This window comes from Octopus bimaculoides, chromosome 10 (genome assembly GCF_001194135.2).
Source record: "Octopus bimaculoides isolate UCB-OBI-ISO-001 chromosome 10, ASM119413v2, whole genome shotgun sequence".
Classification (NCBI taxonomy): Eukaryota; Metazoa; Mollusca; class Cephalopoda; order Octopoda; family Octopodidae; genus Octopus; species Octopus bimaculoides.
In genome coordinates, this window is record NC_068990.1 from 87,075,051 (window position 1) to 87,084,897 (window position 9,847).

The following is a 9,847-nucleotide window of genomic DNA, read 5'->3' on the forward strand; positions in this document are numbered from 1 at the left end:
ATATACATATATATATGTATGTATGTATGTATGTATGTATAAAAAGAGATACATATGTATGTGTGTATGAATTTAAATATGTATATATATGTATACATATATATATATATATATATATATATATATATATATACACTCACACACGCACACGCATACATAGATAATACGTACATATATATTAGGACAGTGTGTGTGTGCGTGTGTGCGTGTGTGTGTCTGTGTCTGTGTCAGTGTGTATAAACACACACACGTTTGCTATTATCTTCTTAAATTCCTCTTATCTCTGTATTATACGACAATTGATTTATGAATACATTAAGTGGTGTCAATGTCTGAAAGCTAATTAATCAATATGTAACACACAATTTGTATATCTCGGGAAAATAATTTAATAAATGAAACTCGCATCTTCAGACTTTGAGTCATTGAGTCTGGAAATAAGACGTAAACGACAAGGAGAATTTTTAATCAGGCACCGCCGTGTTTATAACGACAATCAAACTCGACCACCATGAGACAGCCATTGAGTGTGCATGGCTTGTTCTTATGCTTGAACCAGCAGTTTTAATTACATCCTGTTGTTTAGACATTGTTTAGACCGATAAGGAATAATCATGGCTGGCATGCCATGTGTGATCAGAAGGCTGTTTAGTGTCAAGACCCGTAATAGCATGTCGTTGCGATGGTCGAGGATAGAAATATTTTTGATTTAAAGTCTGTTGAGTCTGGAAGGAACATTTTTTGCTGATGTGGACTTGAGTTTTAACAGCAACCTCAAACGCATGAACAACTATTACATCAAACATAGTAACCCTAACAACAACAACTACTACTACTACTACTACTACTACTACTACTACTACTACTACTACTACTACTATTGCTGCTGCTATTACTACTCGTAGTAAGTTAGTGAGGGAAGCCTGAAGTGGTCGCTTATTTTCAAAGAAATAGGAACCGAATCTCCCACTCTTCTGTAAAGTAGGAAGATCAGACGGTTCTGTTCTAGACGAAATGCTTAGCGGCATTTCTTCTGAGATCAAATCCAGCTGAGGTCAATTTTGACTTCCACCCTTTCGGGGTTGATAAAATAGGGTACCAGTCGACTTGGCGTCGATGGAATCAACTTACCCTGCCCCACTCAAAATTGCTGGCCTTGTGCTAAAACTGTAAACAATCATAATTACTAGCTTCAAATTTTAGCAAAAGGTCAGCAATTTCGGGGAAGGGGTAAGTCGATTACATCGACCCCAGTACGCAACTGGTACTTAATTTATCTACCACGAAAGGATGAAAGGCTACAGCGACCGCGGCGGAATTTGAACTCAGAACGTTAAGACAGACGAAATACCGCTAAGCATTTTGCCTGGCGTGCTAACGTTTCTGCCAGCTCGCCACTGTCAAGAATTATAATTATTATTAACAATGTGGTATCGATGTAAACTTGGTGTTTGGTAAGTTGTACACCTACTGATAGCATTTGTCGGTTCCCTTCTTCCAAGCTTTTTTTTTTTTTTACGATAAGAACTTACAGTAATCCTTCGCCATATCGCGGTCCACCTGTCGCGCACTCAGTACATCGCGGATTTTTTCTGGCTAATGTATGTAAATTCATATCGGGACTCCTCAGTATATCGTGGATTTCTGCGGCCGATAGGTTTTTATAATTTTTTAGATTTTTTATTATTTCTGTGGGAGGTTTTTGAACCTAACACCCACGATAGTCGAGAGATTACTGTATTTAATTTTGAGCTTTAAAATAAGGGCTTGTGCGTGTTTTCTGTAAGAGAATATAAGTTAGGTGGTACGTGTGAGATAAGTCTATCAAGTGATGTAGACATTTTGTCTGTCATTTAAAATATGTATCAAATAAGACGCTAATATCTTATAGAATGTAAATATAGTAGCTCCCGTTTTCTGAAGCTTCTATATTTGACATGTATATAAACTTCTCCGACATTGGGTTAAGTGATGTTTCTTCTGACGAGAACCCTCGTCACGGGTCGAAAAACGCTTAAGGCTGTTTAACACTTTTATCAGTTTTCGAAGAAATAGGTAAATTTGACATGTTTGCCTGTCTACTATGCAGGTTTACATATATCTACACATATCACCGTTTGAGGGAGTCAGGAGGAAACTCACTGTGCCGCATCCGCTAAGGCTAACAACTTCTTCTCATCGATGGGAAACCTTCCAGAGAAACAAGAAATTAGTACCAATGCATCACATGTCCCATCATTTTTAAGACCCGCTACTAAATTCTTGTTTAGTGCTATGAAGCATTTGAACACCTCAAAATTCGAAATTTGTTTATTCCAAGGAAACATTCTGAAAAGAATCTGGTGCCTATTTGTTATGGCTTCTAGCATATAAAATAAAGTTGTTTTATTTTTATAATTTATTTTATTTTCTCTGAAGAAGAAAAAAAAACATCTTTATAATGCTTTTGCTGGTGTGTTTTCCAGGATTTCTAAACCGTAGAAGAAACGTGGTATATTTATTTTCCTTTATTTTATTTTCTCTGCAAAAAAATAAATAAAATGTTTACAGTGGATTTGATCTTCCGTACGGCATTTTCTCAAATACTCAATCTTCTTGGCCTTGTTCTGCATACTACAAGCGCACTATTATCCCCCAGTGTTAAACCATAAAGTACGATATTTTTACTAGAAAAAGATGCCGTTAATCAAATAATTAATAATGTATTTATACGTCAGATATTTCAGTAGTGTTGAAATGGTTCTGTCAAAAGCTTTTTAAAGAATGAGAAACAATAATTTATTTATACTTTTAATTGTGTGCACTCTGTGTCATCATAGGCGAATTTAAATGCAGATGAATAAACTCTCAAAGACAAAGCTGTGTACAAGGAATTTGGCTCAGAGTATAAGCATATTTACAACAGCATCGATTTTTAGAATTAAATAAGTCACGAATCTATCAGGATAGAACGACAAGTGTCAGTGTAAAGTGATTTAACTGCGTTAATAGTAAATGTACACTATCACTCAATGTCCAGTATATATATAAATTCCGAATATTTGTGTAGATGTGTATAGAATAATATATCAGTTGAATAAAGCTAAACATGATCTGGTTTCCACGCTTTCTAAAATACCATAATAAAAAAATGTGAAAACCGGACAATGTTTTAACTTTATTCAACTGATATATGCATTTATACGTTAAGGCGGCGAGCTGGCAGAAGCGTTAGCACGCCGGGCGAAATGCTTAGCGGTATTTCGTCTGTCGCTACGTTCTGAGTTCAAATTCCGCCGAGGTCGACTTTGCCTTTCATCCTTTCGGGGTCGATTAAATAAGTACCAATTACGCACTGGGATCGATATAATCGACTTAATCCGTTTGTCTGTCCTTGTTTGTCCCCTCTGTGTGTAGCCCCTTGTAGGCAGTAAAGAAATAAGAAACGTTAGCACGCCGAGCGAAATACTTACCGGTATTTCGTCTGTCTTTACGTTCTGAGTTCAAATTCCGCCGAGGTAGACTTTACCTTTCATCCTTTCGTGGTCGATAAATTAAGTACCAGTTGATGTAATCCCAAAAAATTCCGGACCTTGTTCCTAAAGTAGAAAAGGATATATATATATATATATATATATATATATAGATAGATAGATTTGTGTTGCAAGATTCCTAATGTGAAGCCGTGTGTTGAATCATATATTGTATTTCAGGGTGGTCATATTTTTTTAACCAAATAAATATGCACTGTATATTCGGTCTTCACCCATTTATTACTGTTCTTATTCTAACTCATATCCATTGTTCGGAAATCTTTCGTCATACATCTGTGACCTCTTCAGTGACACTTTCAGTCTTCATGTGTGTTCTTGCTCCGCTTATTCCATTCTCAGATCGTGGATTTTTTTTCTAGATTCCTAGATGATATTCCTCTATTCTAACCTTTAAGATATTCCTTTCTTCTAACCTTCAAGACCCATTTATTAGCCTTTCTGCCAATACATGGAATATTTTACATAGTGCTCAAGCCACTATTGGATAAATGAAAGTTTGGTAACGAATCTAAACTCAGCAGGCTTCATGTTATGCTCCATCGATACCCTACTTTTGTTGGCACTCCACCGTTCTCATTTTCGAACATTCTGCCACTCCTTTAACCTTCACATTTTACCCTCCTTGTCGCATTGACATTGCCCTGAATATTTCACTGTCCTTAACATCCTACTGCTTGCCATTCCATACTTCAAACCATACGATTCTCTTAGTCCCTCCACGGACCCTGTTACATTACATTTCCTGTCACTCTGCATTCCCTACTACCATTCTCTCTCTGTTATTCCACACTTTATACCACACTGTGCCTTTTGTTCTTTCTCCATACTATATTGCCCTATATTCCTTTGTCAATCCCCACTTCCTATTTTAGTATCCTTTTGGTCTACATCAGTGGTTCGTAACTTTTCTTTCTTTTTGTTGCGCTCTTTTTCAAGTTGCTGTTGAGCCTAACGCCCACCTAAGGGGTGAGTGAACGCCCACCTAAGTGGTGACTAAACATGAATTGTATAAGCTTTTAACAGTGAAATGATAGAAAATTAATAAAGACAAATGTTGTGAATTCACTTTATACGTTGCAAGTTAATGACTTCCTTGTATCTCATTTTATTTTAATAATCTTAACTGGCTTTATCATGTATAATTAATGTGGTATATATGTATAACATAATTACAACTATAGGTAAAATTTAGTATGTTATTTATGTGACCTCACCGCCCCCTAAATCTTAACGCCCCCTTCGACATGCCCAGAGCCCTTTGGGGGCGGTACCGCCAGCATTGAGAACCTTGGTCTACAAAAATGTGCTGTGATGGAGAATCTGAAGTCTCCACCATGCTGCACCCACGCTGTCCCTTCTCAGTCTTCGCCACACTTCTGTCCTCTCACAGTCTCTACCATACTACATACCTGTCCCTCATTAGACCCTACTACTTTGCACACCTGTCCATTCCCAGCCCATGCTACACAATTCCCTCTATTACTTCACACTCCATACCACAGTATTCTCTCTGTCCATTCACAGTCCATGCCACACTCAGTCCTCTCTCAATTCACGCTCTGTACTACAGTACTTTCCGTGTCCCTCTTTTGTCCCCGCCACACTTCTGCCTTCAGTCCAAATCCCATACCAAACTACACCCCCCTTTCCCTCCACAACCCCTATCACATTACATCTCCGCGTCCATCCGCAGTCTTTGCCACTCAATTCCCAGCAATAGTCCACTCTAAATATCGACAGATGTCACGTTATAATAGATCACAATTTATCGCTTTACTCCTACAGCTCCAGTTGACAAGGAAGCTGAAAGCACGAAATTAGCAACTGGTTTGTATAAAACTGTTGACTTCAAATATTTGCTCAAACGACTTTCTGATAGCAAGATAATGACAAGTGTCTATTGACAAGTATTAATACATGTGCGTATATGTGTGCGCGCGTAGGTGTGTATATTTGTGTGTTAGTATTTCATGTGTTGTTGGTCCGTATCACTGGGCGTATAAGGTTAGTCTATGTGAGTGTGTGAAGATTTCATGTGGTCAAGTGGTTAAGACTCGCTTTGCAATTAAGAGGTCATGCGTTCAACCACACTGCGTGGAATCTTCGGTGGATAAGTGCCTTTTGCCACAGCTTCAGGTCTGCTCAAACTTTGTGAATGAAAATACGTAAAAAGAAAATGGTCAGAAGCCCATTGAAAGGATTGAACCTCTACACAGATGATCCAGCTGTGTCACACACTGTGTCCCATTGATTCTGAACTTGTCAGTAAAACAAATCTAATTTAACGAGTTCGTAGTTTAGGTGATAGAACAACACAAATGTTCATCGTCGAAACTGATGAAAGACCACCATCATCATCATCATCATTATCGTCGTCGTCGTCGACGTCACCATCCACGTCGTCGTTGTCACTATCATCATCTGCGTATGTGCGTCTATTTGTGCGTATGATGACTTGTCGGTTTGTGCTATCGGCCATGATGGAGTGTGTTCGTTTGTGTTAGCATCTTGTGTGCGTGTTCGTGTGCGTATATATGTGTGTGCGCATTTGTAGATATATTTGGTATATCTAATATTATGTCTCAGTATATATGTGTACATTTTAATAGGTGTGCGCTAATCTGTGTTAATATATGTATTGGATGTTTTTCTATGTGTATGCTACTGGCTATGTTGAGAAGTGGGTTTGGTCGGTTTGGTGTATGCGTTAATGTCTATTAATGTGTTGATATGCGAAGTCGTCGGTGTATTAGTGATTGTGTTGGTGTGTGTTGTGTGCTGTGTATATTGATGATGTGTTACAACGTATTGTATCTCTTACTGTGTCTCCGTGGTTGTTTTATTCCGTCTTATGCCATTTTTTTATGGAGTGTCTGTCTTGATGGTTCGGTTAGTATGCATATAGTAGTGAAGATTTGTTAGTGTGTGGGTAGTTGGTGAGTTTGTGTTGGTGTAAGTAAACGTGAATATTGGTGTAAGTATGTGAGACTATCAGAGCATGTAGATATATATGCTAGTGCATTGAAAATAAGAGCGTGTATAGGTGTGTGTCGAGGCATTACTGAATTAATATTGGTGAGCATTTGTTTGTGTGTGAGCAGTTGGTGAGCTGATTTGTGACGGTGGGTGCATACTAGTGTATACTAGTTTGTATGTATTAAGTATGAGTGTGTGTGTATTTTTGTTAGGATATTTCTGGATTAATGTTAGTGTGTATTTGTTTGTGTGTGGGTAGTTGGTGTATGTAAGTGTGAGCGTTGTTGTATATGTCTATGCTAGTATGTGTGCTTTGAACGTGAGTGTGTATGTGTGCACCTGTGTAAGAAACATTACTGGCGTTAGTACGCTCATATGTGTGTAAGCTGATATTTAAGTGATTTGTTGATGCATGTATGCCGTTGGTATATGTTAGTATGTGTTGATGTAAATGTGTGCTGGTCTCTTTATACCGTGATTGCGTTTATCTATCCATATTCTGTGAGTGTATACGCATTCGTAGATTAATCTGTTTATATTCCATATGGATGTTTGTGTATATTTGTGTGCGTTTGTGTGCATACATGTAAAGTGTGTGTGTGTGTGTGTTTGTATGTGCATATGTGTATGCTTATGTATTTGTATGTATGTACGCGAGTGTTTGAGCTGGTGGCTTTTTGTTTTGTTTAGTTTTCTGATAAACTAAAACAGGAAGTTAGCCTGGAGTAACAATAAAAAAAGCTAAATTGTCTGCCTACTACTACTACTACTACTAATGGCAATGATAATTCTCTTACTAGTACTGCAACCTCTACCACCGCAATTTGTACCTCCCCTCGCGACACTAACACAGTTATTACCTTCACTATCATAACAATTACTGCAACCAACATTAATGTTATTACTCTCTACAAGTGTTACTAGTATGCTGTGCTACAATTACGACGATCATCACAAAATTATTACTACTACTTTCGCCACCACTACTGCTATTACTACTACTACTACTGGCTCCACCATTGCTATTTATAATGATCCTTTCTATTAAAGGGGCAATGCCTGAAATCTTTGAGGAGGGGACTAATCGATTACATAAACTCCAGTACGCAACTGGTACTTAAGTTATCGACCCCGAAAGGATGAAAAGCAAAGTCAACCTCAGCAGGATTTGAACTCAGAACATGAAGATGGACGAAAGGGTGCTACGCGTGCTAACGATTATGCCATCTCATCGCCTTGAATTGCTATTAACGATAATAACGATGATTTATTTCTTATGTTTATTCTAGTCCACGAACTTGCTATGGTGAGCATTCATGGCTGATTGGCTTCGCAATTGCTTTTTTTTTCGAGAGAGGAATGCATAATAAAATCTCCCACGTCAGAATTTGACCTCAGAACGTAAAGAGACGCAGCTCAATGCTGCAAGGCATTTTCCCCTGCATTCCATTAATCATATCCCACGCCACCTTATTATGATAATGATGGACATCCATAATGTTCACGATAGTGTACTACTCCTATACCAGAAACGATGCTGCTTCACACGTACGGACGTCTTAGATCGCAATCAGGTACAAATCAATTGATTTATTGCTCAAGTTCACTCAAGCTTCTGGCCCAAAAATGCAGCTCATTGCTTGCAGCCTAAGCGCGGATCTGTGAACGTTCAGCCATAACATTCTGAGCTCTTGAAGTGGTTGTGGGCTACAAAAACGCTCTTACTCAGAGGTATGTGTTTCTTTTAGAAGAAACAAAAGAGTATGTACTCCAGTCTGGCCAGTTGTTTTAGAAGACAAAGCAAGACAGTCAGGAGATGCACGGCATAAGTGATACAATATCGCTTGCTTTTACATATTTTTGAAAGTACATGTAGCGGACCTTTCTTTTCTCTTACTGAATATAATATATGATAAGATTCACGGGTGTTCCAGAAGTAATTAGAGATATAATATGTCGGCGAAATCCTTTCAAAAACAAAAGAAGCGAGATTATTTCCAACTGCCGACACTTGCCGAAAGTATTTCTCGGGAATTTCAATGAAATCTTTCCTGGGGCATAACAAACGACAGCTGACTTCAATGACCACGTCACCTTTTAAAACAGCTCTTTACATCTAATCATTTCAGACGTAATCTACACGGTTGATAATTTGTTCTCAATTCAATTATGAACGCAGTCAACTCTAAATTCAAATAGAACAAAAGAATCGTTGAGAAATGTAAGGAGTGTTTCGCTTACATGTAATAAACATATTCAGATTCTACTCTTCTGACAAAAGGATTATTCACTACTTATAATTATTTGTTAAAATGGATAAACACTGAGTCTGTGCTTATTCCCACTTCGTGAACAATTTCCTTGATTGCTACATGATGGTCTCCCATGACTATTCGCCGAACTTTCTCAAGGGTCTCCTCGTTTCGGCTTGTGAATGGCCTGCCTGACCGTGTCTTGCTCCCCACTGAGATGCAGCCATGTTTGAAGCAGTTGTACCACTCCTTGATCTGAGTTCTGTCCATGGCATCTTTGGCAAAGACCTGCTGAATCTTCTGGATAGCTTGAACTTGAGTATCAGCAAGTTTTATATGTATACATATATATATATATATGTATATATATATATATATATATATATATATATATATATATATATATATATATATATATATATACGCGCGCGCGCACACACAGAGACACACATACACACGTTAATAATGAGCTGGATAAATGAGAATTCAGCATCGGAAACAAGGACAGAAAATTCTTTTTAACAAAATTTTGATTAATTTCTCTGGAACCAAAGGTTCTCTGCTGACAGAGAGCATCATTTTTTTTCAACGAGAATTCAAAATGCTGTGACACTTTGCCATTAACACTTACATGTGTGTATATGTGTGTTTGTGTATGTGTGTGTGTATGTGTGTGTATGTGTGTGTATGTGTGCGCGTGCTACTGTTGTTGTTGTTTAGCGTCATATCAACTTTGATTGAGTAGACATATCGACAAAGATATATTAAACGTACACATATAGAAAGTTTATAGGTTTCTAGTATTACCTTAGCTAATACATCTCTTTTACGACGGAAAGTGTAATTTGGAAGAGTTATGGCTTCTATCTGCAACAGATCTAGCAATCATGTATGGCTTATGTTAATGACTCGCATACACACATGGGTATATATATGTGTGCGCGTGTGTGTGTGTGTGTGTGTGTGTGTATGTGCATGTAAATGAGAGTATATATATATATAGTATATATATATATATATGTGTGTATTATATAGCTATGCATATATATATATATATGGTGTATATATATATATATATACATATAT

General features: G+C 37.6%; 1 protein-coding gene across 1 annotated transcript in view; it reads left to right on the forward strand.

Annotated features, from left to right (window-relative positions):
• The window catches only part of LOC106869940 (uncharacterized), a 120,427-nt gene that overhangs the window by 71,228 nt on the left and 39,352 nt on the right, over positions 1-9,847 (forward strand). The window lies entirely within an intron of this gene.